Source organism: Oncorhynchus nerka, linkage group LG6 (genome assembly GCF_034236695.1).
Source record: "Oncorhynchus nerka isolate Pitt River linkage group LG6, Oner_Uvic_2.0, whole genome shotgun sequence".
Lineage (NCBI taxonomy): Eukaryota > Metazoa > Chordata > Actinopteri > Salmoniformes > Salmonidae > Oncorhynchus > Oncorhynchus nerka.
The window spans coordinates 39,256,054-39,268,173 of record NC_088401.1 but is presented as its reverse complement, the minus strand read 5'-3'; the positions used below and the strand labels follow the sequence as shown (position 1 = coordinate 39,268,173).

General features: G+C 40.5%; 1 protein-coding gene and 1 long non-coding RNA gene across 2 annotated transcripts in view; both read right to left on the bottom strand.

Moving 5' to 3' along the window:
- The window catches only part of LOC115130437 (cadherin-12-like), a 192,481-nt gene extending 180,647 nt beyond the window's left edge, over window positions 1-11,834 (bottom strand). Inside the window, exon 1 of the mRNA XM_029661585.2 lies at window positions 11,445-11,834. The gene's annotated coding sequence lies outside the window, so the exon portion shown is untranslated. The remainder of the gene's footprint in view (window positions 1-11,444) is intronic.
- On the bottom strand, window positions 3,527-6,055 carry LOC135572103 (uncharacterized). Its single transcript, XR_010464016.1, has 3 exons — window positions 5,623-6,055; window positions 5,005-5,413; window positions 3,527-4,883 (listed from the first exon to the last, which is right to left on the bottom strand). It is a non-coding gene; the product is annotated as an uncharacterized LOC135572103 (long non-coding RNA).
- Window positions 11,835-12,120: the final 286 nt, after the last annotated feature.

The window sequence follows — 12,120 nt, the reverse complement described above, 5'->3', positions numbered from 1 at the left end:
GGTAGGAAACAACACCTCCACTTTGCTGATCCTCGACACAGAGGACCCACAAGGGTGAGTGCTCAGCCCCCTTCTGTACTCCTTGTTCACCCAGGACTGTGTTGCCACCCATGCCTCCAACTCAAATATCAAGTTTGCAGATGACACAACAGTAGTATGTCTGATTACCAACAATGACGAGACAGCTACAGGAAGGGAGATGAGGGCCCTGGGAGAGGGGTGCCACTGACAATCTGAAATGATCCACCCACACAGTGTGGTGAAGAAGGTGCAACAGCGCCTCTTTAACCTCAGGAGGATGAGAAATTTGGTTTGGTCCCTGAAAACAATCACAAACTTTTACAGATGCACAATTGAAAGAATCCTGTCGGGCTATTCCCGCCTGGTACTACAACTGCACCACCCGCAACTGCGGTGTGTGGTGTGGTCTGTCCAACGCATCACCAGGGGCAATCTACCTGAGGTACATTAGCATGTTTGGGGCTGTGGTCAAATATATATGTATTTGTGCCAATCATCAGTGGGCGTGTTGTAGGAGTTTAAGCATTTCATGGTTGTGCTGAGTAGCGGCACTTTTATTTTAAATACATTTAAAAAATTAAAATATTTAAAAATTAAAGTAGCGAATAAAAAAGTAAGTAAGAAAGTAGTAACTCTTTGTTCTGTTAAGGTTGTAAGAGTATGTGTTTCAAATCTGCTGCACTTTAAAGAGGTTTTTGTGCAAATTCCAGTAACTTAATGGGAACTTTTTGCCAGATATCCTCTTACCTAATTTAAATAACTACCACATTGTATCCAACATCGGAGAAGGCGTGTTTGTAGAGGGGTGTGGATTATATAGCTATATAGATTGGTGACACAATTGGACTGTAGGGTGTCAGCAAATTAGAGGTCGACCGATTATGATTTTTCAACGCTGATATTGATACCGATTAGGACCAAAAAAGCCGATACCGATTAATCGGACGATTTAAAAAAATACATTTATTTGTAATAATGACAATTACAACAATACTGAATGAACACTTATTTTAACTTAATATAATACATCAATAAAATAAATTTAGCCTCAAGTAAATAATGAAACATGTTCAATTTGTTTTAAATAATGAAAAAACAAAGTGTTGGAGAAGAAATTAAAAGTACAATATGTGCTATGTAAGAAAGCTGACGTTTCAGTTGCATGCTCAGAACATGAGAACATATGAAAGCTGGTGATTCCTGTTAACCTGAGTCTTCAATATTCCCAGGTAAGAAGTTTTAGGTTGTAGTTATTGTAGGAATTATAGGACTATTTCCCTCTATACCATTTGTATTTCATTAACCTTTTGTGACTAGGTGGCAGTATTTTCATTTTTGGAAAAATAACGTTCCCGTAATAAACGGGATATTTTGTTAGGACAAGATGCTAGAATATGCATATAATTGACATCTTAGGATAGAAAACACTCTAAAGTTTCCAAAACTGTAAAAATATTGTCTGTGAGTTATAACAGAACTGATGTTGCAGGCGAAAGCCTGAGAAAAATCCAATCTGGAAGTGCCTCATTTTTTGAAAGCTCTGCGTTCCAATGCGTCCCTATTGAGCATTGAATGGGCTATCAACCAGATTACTTTTTCTCCGTATTCCCCAAGGTGTCTACAGCATTGTGACTTAGTTTTACGCATTTATGTTGAAGAATACCCGTAAGCGGCTACATTGCGCATGTGGTCACCTGATGCTCCCAGAGTGATTCTCGCGTAAAATACAGAGGTAGCCATTATTCGAATCGGTCCTACTGAAAAACAAATTGTCCCGGTGGATATATTATGGAATAGATATTTGAAAAACACATTGAGGATTGGTTATAAACAACGTTTGCCATGTTTCTGTCGATATTATGGAGCTAATTTGGAATATTTTTCGGTGTTTTCGTGACTGCGATTTCTCAGCCAAACGTGAAGAACAAACAGAGCTATTTCGCCTACAAAAATAATATTTTTGGAAAAAAGGAACATTGGCTATCTAACAGGGAGTCTCGTGAGTGAAAACATTCAAAGCTCATCAAAGGTAAACGATTTAATTTGATTGCTTGTCTGATTTCCGTGTACCTGCTGCTAGCTGGACAAAATGCTATGCTAGGCTATCGATAAACTTACACAAGTGCTTGTTTAGCTTTGGCTGTAAAGCATATTTTGAAAATCTGAGATGACAGGGTAATTAACAAAAGGCTAAGCTGTGTCTCAATATATTGAATAGGAATATTTATGTCCATTGTGTTATGCTAATTAGTGTCAGTCGATGATTACGCTCCCTCATGCGGGATGGGGAGTCACTAGATGTTCCTTTGTCTATTGGATATTCTTATAGGCACTTTAGTATTGCCAGTGTAATAGTATAGCTTCCATCCCTCTCCTCGCTCCTCCCTGGGCTCGAACCAGAAACACAACGACAACAGCCACCATCGAAGCAGCGTTACCCATGCAGAGCAAGGGGAACAACTACTAGAAGGCTCAGAGCGCGCACTAACTAGCTAGCCATTTCACTTCGGTTACACCAGCCTCATCTCGGGAGTTGATAGGCTTGAAGTCATAAACAGCGCAATGCTTGACGCACAACGAAGAGCTGCTGGCAAAATGCACGAAAGTGCTGTTGGAATGAATGTTTACACGCCTGCTTCTGCCTATCACCGCTCAGTCAGATAGTTAGATACGTGTATGGTTGTATGCTCAGTCAGATTATATGCAACGCAGGACACGCTATATAATATCTAGTAATATCATCAACCATGTGTAGTTAACTAATGATTATGATTGATTGTTTTTAATAAGATAAGTTTAATGCTAGCTAGCAACTTACCTTGGCTTACTGCATTCGTGTAACAAGCAGTCAGTCTCCTTGTGGAGTGCAACGAGAGGCAGGTCGTTATTGCATTGGACTAGTTAACTATAAGGTTGCAAGATTGGATCCCCCGAGCTGACAAGGTGAAAATCTGTCGTTCTGCCCCTGAACGAGGCAGTTAAACCACCGTTCCTAGCCCGTCATTGAAAATAAGAATGTGTTCTTAACTGACTTGCCTAGTTAAATAAAGGTATATATATATATTTTTAAATCGGCAAATCGGCGCCCAAAAATACAGATTTCTGATTGTTATGAAAACTTGAAATCGGCCCTAATTAATCGGTCGACCTCTACAGCAAATATGTGACTCACCACCTGGAATTCAGTCTTATGTAGCTAAATATGAAAATGTTTTTTTTTTTACATTGGATAAAAGTATAGTCTCAATAGCTACAAAATAGTATATCATACAAGCATTTTTGAGGAACAATGGAAAATGTATTATGTTTTGGTAGTTGATACACTTGTAAACTCACTTTTGAGAAAAGGGCCTTTGAATGTTTTGGTACCTACTGGAGAGCTCTCCTATGTCTACACCCATTCAGCATTGTTCACGCCCTCTTTTAATCCAGCCTCACCCATCTCTTTAAGGATCACAATAAGGTCATGTGCTAAACAGTGATTAGTGTAGTGAAGATTAAGACGAAAAGTGGTAGTAGCCTACAATAAGGACAAATTCCATGTAAAAGATACTGTCAAGATAAAAATATTTATGAATATTAGGTGACGCTTACCCAGACACACTTGTCTAAATTGATGGGTCATGTGAAAGAAATGCTATATCCTCCCGCCACATCCAGTGGTGGAAAAAGTACTAAATTGTCATTCTTGAGTAAAAGTATAAATCGTTTCAAATTCCTAACAAGAAGGCACATTTGTTTTTTCGACGGATAGCCTGGGGCACACTCCAAAACTCAGACATAATTGACAAACAAAGCATTTGTGTTTAGTGATTCTGCCAGATCAGATGCAGTAGGGATGTTCTCTTATGTGAATTGGACAATTTTCCTGTCAAAATGTAACAAGTACTTTTGGGTGTCAAGGAAAATGTATGGAGTAAAAATAAAATCGGATCGAAAAAAAAATCGGAATGTAGTGAAGTAAAAGTTGCCAAAAAAATTAATCGTAAAGTAATGTACTGATACCCCCCAAAAATATGTAAGTAAAAATACTTTAAAGTACTACCTAAGTACTTTTGACCACTGCCCAAATGCCTTCACACCAGTACATTAGCATACTGTTACACACACACACAACCTGAATTGAAACCTAAGTGAGGTGCACATGTACAGAACATAAACCGATGCATGCGTCATATATTTTTGTGGATGCACTATATATTATGTGGTGGACACTTGATACATTCACATGATATTGTTGTGGTCTGTCACAAAATCATGTTACGACCACACATATCATGATTAATTTTATATATCAATATTTTGCTAATTCTTGCAAAGTGGATGGGTCTCTACAGAAAGTGTAAACGGTACAGCCAAATGATTACTTGCATAGTAGCAATATTAGAAATAGATAGTGTCAAAATAATATATACAGTATGTACAAGAACAATATCAATAACAGTGATAATCAGTGATAGACGAGGTAGTTATATGCATACAATCGGGGGATAAAAAAAATAGTAGCAGCAACGTATGGCATGTGAGTTAATTAAGAGAGAGGATTTGAATAGAGGCACTGCAGAGAGTGCTGATGACTGGTCCGTCCGAACCACGCATGAACAAGGGAATCTATATCGGAGAGCCTGTTTCTGTCCTGCCCTTGACTTTGGAGCAGGGCATGTGATGTCCATTGCCTCCTTTGTCGCAAAACTCACTGATCTTAAAAAGATAAGTTTGTCTTGCTGGGTCCAGTCCAGGTGGTGCTTGTACAGGCACACCATCTAAGGGAGGAAGGATGTCAGCGTTGCGCAGCAGCTGAAACCTGGTCCCGACAGTCTGAAAGCTCCTTGGCGACAACACCAAGCTCCAGAGCATCGAAGCTGTAAAACAGGGAATAAAAAACCTATTTTTTGAAGACATTACAACCCTAAACAACAGATTCACCTCCCAAGTTTAGATAAGAAAAATAACCTCATGCAATGCAATGAAAATTATCTTCACCTGAAGTGCTGGTACTGCTTGATCTGTGGCAGCGGCCTGAAGTACGGAGTCAGGTGTTGTTGCCAGCCATACCTTCCTCCAGTCCAACCAGCTGTGGGATGTTGACCCCTGTCACAGTGCTGTCATTCACAACACCAGCAATCTCAGACAAAGTGTCCACTCTGGTCTTTCTGAAGCGCTGCTTGATGAGGCCAGAGCACAAACTTGTTCTTGTTATGACTACCGCAGTTATCAAAATTCAGGTCCACAAGTGTTTCCCCACCTCCATAGTTGGTGAAGAAATGGTGCGTGTAGTTGATGACAGCGCTGCTGCCTTTGTTTGCTTGGGCCACCTCTCTTTTTGATAAGGGGCATTAGACCATTCTCCTTGTATGACTGGTGGAGGAGAGTCAGGCGTGTTCAACTGATGCTGAAAAACAAAAAATAACTACAATCCTAATCCATAGAGTAACGTTACTCACAATACAAACCGATTGTCATAGCTACAGTTACCAAATAAGTTAGGTTCAACATTAACGTTAGCTGGCTAACTTACAGCAAGACTTAACTTGCAATGAAAACAACAACTTTGACAAAATTAGAAACATATAATATCTGAAACTATAGCTAGATTCTTACCCGTATACATGAATGAAAGATTCACGGCAGACTGCAACCCCTTTCATCAAATAAGACGTCCTTTGTTGTTTCCGTTTAGTTTGCACAGCTTGTTTGGCCAGTTGTGTTCCAATGATTTCAAAACTCGGTACAATTCTTCTGTGACAACAAAACTGATCTCCGTTTCTTCCCCATCACCGTCATCAGAAGACTCTACAATGTTTTCTTCAATGAAAATGTTTTTACCTAAATCAGGGATTTGCTCATCGTCTGATTTATTTTCAGAGTCAGAGAGAGTCAGCATGGCACGATCATCCTCCAGAAAGTAGTCCATCACAATTTTTTCCCACTGACCTTTGTCGATAGCGCCTGATAAATTCAGGTCAGCAATGTTATTGAGAGCAGTAGCAACATATTTGCAGTTCTCCGTGGCTAACGTTATATCTTTAGAAAAAAATGCAGTAGAAAGGATTATCTATGCATAATGAGCAGCTCATTTTATAGACACAAGATTAAACTCATCTCTCGGCATGTCCAGCCCACTCATTATCCCAGCCAATCATGGTTAGCGGGAAGGTTTCTGACGTTTTCTTTGGCTAGATCAACTAGGTTCTTAATTTAACAACTTTATTCGTATTTACAGTTAGCATAATCATTTTTTATTACGGCACATGAAAGTTCACATGTTCGAGGAGGCATTTCTGCCGAAAAAATGAATTTATATAAAAAAATATTTTTTACCTTCAAACGGCTCTCCTGTGACTTGCAACATATACCTTGTTTCCTGAATTGTGTCACATATATTTAAAAGTTTACACTATTCGTCTATGGCAAATATACTTACATTTCTACTCTTTCATCTGTATCTGGTGTTCGCTTGTTACTGGCTAGCTACGTCTTCAGCCAGCATGGAACAAAAGGGTCATAAAAAAAAATCACGAAAGGCCTGATAGAAACATCAATTTGACGGTATTCTTTCCAAATGTCTACATAACCAAATATGCTAGACAAGGTGGGATATTTTTGTGTCTGTAAAATTAATTATGTGAGAAATGGCAGTGTGAACTTTTATGAGCAAATATTGATATGATAACCATCATATTGAAGTAAACGCGATGACATGTTGTGTGGTCCTCCCACTACGTCTCTGGAAAGCATACAGTTTATTAGGCTACAGATTAAATACATTATGATGAACTTCACAGGATGGTGAAAGTGCAAGGTGATGAGCTTGATGCTTTTCCAATAAATATAGAGGGTCTTATTATTCTGGTGACATGATGATCGATGCTTGGGTTTCACTTGGCAAATAAAAATGATCTTACTCTTTTGTCCATAATAATCTCATCATGTAGGCTATACCCGCACTGTATCTACCAGCTGTTGGCTAGATCACACAAACCAATACCGGAGTCGGCACTTTCGCTTTGTAACGCATCATTTTTTTGTGTGACAGAATCATTGAGATGAGAATGCAATGGACACCTATTTAACTCACATATTTTGATTTTAACAGCGGAAGTTATTTTTTTATGTGTGTTTCCTCAAGCACAGACTTTTATCTGCAACAAGTCAATTTGATGGCAACAAACCTCTTGTGGAAAAAAAACTATTTTATTTATGCAGATTTTAGAATATTTGCATTCAAATCTGTCACCAGTTGAACGGAAACCTAGCTAATGATGTAATTTCAATGTTGTTTGAGTTGCTTTGTGAATCATCAAATTAGCTTGAGATTATTTTACTGCAACACTGCATCCATGTTTCTCGACATAGGCGTTTCAAAGAGCTGTCAGTTAAGTGAGCTCATTAATATGAAATATGAAATTTCACATGTGAGACATGTTCTTGGAATGGCTCCCGAGGGGCACAACGGTCTAAGACACTGCATCTCAGTGCAAGAGGTGTCACTACAGTCCCTAGTTTGATTCCAGGCTGTATGACATCCAGCTGTGATTGGGAGTCCCATAGGGCGGTGCACAATTGGCCCAAAATCAGAAACTTTCTGTCCAAAAATGATGCAGAAAAATTAATCCATGCTTTTGTCACTTCTAGGTTAGACTACTGCAATGCTTTACTTTCCGGCTACCCGGATAAAGCACTAAATAAACTTCAGTTGGTGATAAATACGGCTGCTAGAATCCTGACTAGAACCAAAAAATGTGATCATATTACTCCAGTGCTAGCCTCTCTACACTGGCTTCCTGTCAAAGCAAGGGCTGATTTCAAGGTTTTACTGCTAACCTACAAAGCATTACATGGGCTTGCTCCTACCTATCTCTCTGATTTGGTCCTGCCGTACATACCTACACGTATGCTACGGTCACAAGATGCAGGCCTCCTAATTGTCCCTAGAATTTCTAAGCAAACAGCTGGAGGCAGGGCTTTCTCCTATAGAGCTCAATTTTTATGGAACGGTCTGCCTACCCATGTCAGAGACGCAAACTCGGTCTCAACCTTTAAGTCTTTACTGAAGACTCATCTCTTCAGTGGGTCATATGATTGAGTGTAGTCTGGCCCAGGAGTGGGAAGGTGAACGGAAAGGCTCTGGAGCAACGAACCGCCCTTGCTGTCTCTGCCTGGCCGGTTCCCCTCTTTCCACTGGGATTCTCTGCCTCTAACCCTATTACAGGGGCTGAATCACTGGCTTACTGGGGCTCTCTCATGCCGTCCCTGGAAGGGGTGCGTCACCTGAGTGGGTTGATTCGCTGATGTGGTCATCCTGTCTGGGTTGGCGCCCCCCCCTGGGTTGTGCCATGGCGGAGATCTTTGTGGGCTATACTCACAAAGAGTATCCCTCTAGTGGTGTGGGGGCTGTGCTTTGGCAAAGTGGGTGGGGTTATATCCTTCCTGTTTGGCCCTGTCCGGGGGTGTCCTCGGATGGGGCCACAGTGTCTCCTGACCCCTCCTGTCTCAGCCTCCAATATTTATGCTGCAGTAGTTTATGTGTCGGGGGGCTAGGGTCAGTTTGTTATATCTGGAGTACTTCTCCTGTCCTATTCGGTGTCCTCTGTGAATCTAAGTGTGCGTTCTCTAATTCTCTCCTTCTCTCTTTCTTTCTCTCTCTCGGAGGACCTGAGCCCTAGGACCATGCCCCAGGACTACCTGACATGATGACTCCTTGCTGTCCCCAGTCCACCTGGCCGTGCTGCTGCTCCAGTTTCAACTGACCTGAGCCCTAGGACCATGCCCCAGGACTACCTGACATAATGACTCCTTGCTGTCCCCAGTCCATCTGACCGTGCTGCTGCTCCAGTTTCAACTGTTCTGCCTTATTATTATACGACCATGCTGGTCATTTATGAACATTTGAACATCTTGGCCATGTTCTGTTATAATCTCCACCCGGCACAGCCAGAAGAGGACTGGCCACCCCACATAGCCTGGTTCCTCTCTAGGTTTCTTCCTAGGTTTTGGCCTTTCTAGGGAGTTTTTCCTAGCCACCATGCTTCTACACCTGCATTGCTTGCTGTTTGGGGTTTTAGGCTGGGTTTCTGTACAGCACTTTGAGATATCAGCTGATGTACGAAGGGCTATATAAATACATTTGATTTGATTTGTAAAAAATGTGACAAAGTAATTAACTTTAACTGAATTCAATGTGTTATGTTTGGGGCAAATCCAATTCAACACATTATGGACTACCATTCCCCATATTTCAAGCAGAGTGTGGGCTGCATCATGTCATGGGTATGCTTGTAATCGTTAGGGACTGGAGAGATTTTTTTAGGTTAAAAAGAAACGGAATGGAACTAAGCACTGGGAAAACCTGGTTCAGTTTGCTTTCCCCCAGACACTGGGAGATGAATTTACCTTTCAGCAGGACAATAACTTAAAACAAGGTCCAACTACACTGGAGTTGCTCATCAAAAAAGACAGTGAATGTTCCTGAGAGGCTGAGTCACACTTTTAGCTTAAATTTGATTGAAAATATTTGTCAAGATTTGAAAATGGTTGTCTAGCGAAGATGATCAACCAATTTGACAGTGCTTGAAGAATTTAGAAAAAAATAATGTGCAAATATTGTACAGTCCAGGTGTGCAAAGCTCTTAGAGACTTACCCAGAAAGACTCACAGCTGTAATTGCTGCCAAAGGTGATTCTAACATGTATTGACTCAGGGGTGTGAGTACATACGTAAATGAGATATTTCTGTATTTCATAAAAGCAAAAAAAACAAAACATGTTTTCACTTTGTCATTAAAGGATATTGTTTGTAGATTGTTGAGAAATTATTTATATTTTTATTCAGGCTATAACAGAACAAAGTGTGGAATAAGTTAAGGGGTATGAATACTTTCTGAAGGCACGCACTGTATCTCCCCACATGTAAACCCTACGGGTATGGGTGGTGTAGCAGTGTAGCTCTTTAGTATGTTGTCCTCATCTCACCTTCTACAGATCACCAGAGTAAGCATCTGCTACTGTAGAATGAACAGGGACAGGGTGCATCTGTGAGCCCATATTCCAAATGCAGCATATCAGATAGTGTGTGTTGCAAGGCTCGAATCGAATTAAAATAAGTAATTTAACTAAACTAAAATCCCAATTCAAAAATCGAAAAAAATGACATTTATTTAAAATGACTTCTCAATGAATTGAAAAGTAGAAGGTATTTATTTAAAAAATTTGACAATTTTTGAACTTTATTTCAAATTGCTTCCTGAATTGACTTCCTTCAATACGAATTGAGCCCAACCCTGGTGTGTTTCCTTTTTCATATCCACTCAGTTTGTTGGTACTAATCTCCATGGATACCACAATAAATACTTTAATCCATTTATAAATGTACATATGTAAACATGGGCTATAATATGCATTATAGCACGTCATACCTGTGATGTGAGCATTCCAAAGCAGGCTGTGTTGTGTTTTGATTGAAAAGTGCAAATAAAAAATTCACACCTTTATGTTTACTGTTAATATTGCAGTTATTTGTACAATCGAAGTGATTAGAACTTATTGGGACTCAGATTTTCTGTAAAGGGAATCTCTAACAAAAATTATCTTACAAAATACAGTGCAATTTATTGTTTTCATCTCATTACAAGAGTGTTAAACAGCGTTGTGAAGCTGAACCACATGCAATCCCCCCAAAATTGGCATTTGCTTTTTGGTATCCCTCAAGTCAGTGTTGAAATCAGCACCTTGAAGTTGCCCAAACCACTTGACAGGCTATGGTTTGATAACCAATGTTTGAACACTTTCCAACACCAAGTTGAAAGGCAATATTTCCTTTTAAATGCAAATGAACCGAAATGGCTCACTATGACTTATAAAACGGGGGCATAACACAGTCCCAGTGAGTGGTGTTCCGTTGCTTGTGTTGCCAATCTGCATTCACTGACACCTCCTGTGTCATCTATAAATGAATCAATAGGTTTGCCTTGACCCAAAGACCATACAGACATGCCTGAAAGACATTGTTCAATATGACTGACCCTGCTCTCCGAACAGAACAGAGCACAACACAAGCCTCCTGTCTCCATCAAACTCTTTCTGATAAAACTGTTTCAAGGACACCCGCTGGTTCTGCTTCCACCATATGTACTTCTAAATAACATGTGGGGATAACATCTAATAATGTATTGATTTGGCTGGAGGGGGAATAAAACGCAAGTCAAACATTTATAGCTTCAAAAAATCTTTGGCATCAAGGAGGCTTTGAAAGCCATTTACAGCAGCTGCAGCAGCGGGGTGACAGAAATGACCATGAGTTTCTGGCACTATAACTGTTCATTATTGACTTGGAGGGGGAATATACACAATATCAACCTAGCCTACATAAAAAAAATGTTTTTTTAAAAACACTCCAACTAAGAGGTAAGTAAACAGCACACATACCTTGATTGATTCACACTGTTTCAAAGCCAGCTTAATCCAAGCAGTCAAACTATCCTCCAAGCTTATTTTCCCTGTGTAGAATACAAGACACGCTTCTTCTCTCTTCTCCTTTTTTTGCCTCCTCTCTATGATTCCCTCTTTTATCATTTACCTCTACCTCTGTCTTTGGTATCATTCTTTCATGATAATTTTCTGTGCAAAGCCTATTGCCCACGCCAGACTTGATGCCGGAGTGTGTGCCGCTAGAGGTACAAAACAGGGAGAGAGAATGTAAGAGTCTCCCTGTGGTTTTAAAATGACGAGTGAGAGAGAAAGTGTGGCAGAGCAGTGTGAAAGAGAGCAAGCTTGTGTGAGTGTATGAGAGCGAGCGGGAGAGAGAATGAGCGAGGGTTTGTGAGCACTGACTGGCTCACTGACTGGCTCAGTGGCGAAGGGCTTGCGTTTACGCTGGGAGCTGGGGCAGCCGTGATTGGTGTGAGGCAGCCCCCTGTCAGGTCCCCGGAGCACTGGGATCTTCATCAAGCAGATTATAAGGATCTGAAGAGCCCTCTCTTCTGCATAGAGAGTGGCAGTGATGTGTACTGTGGTCACTGGGGGATATTCTAATCAGAGAGACAGTAGTGCCACTTGGGGATGGTGTCTCTTCCAAGCTCATGTGTACACAGATAATGCTGCC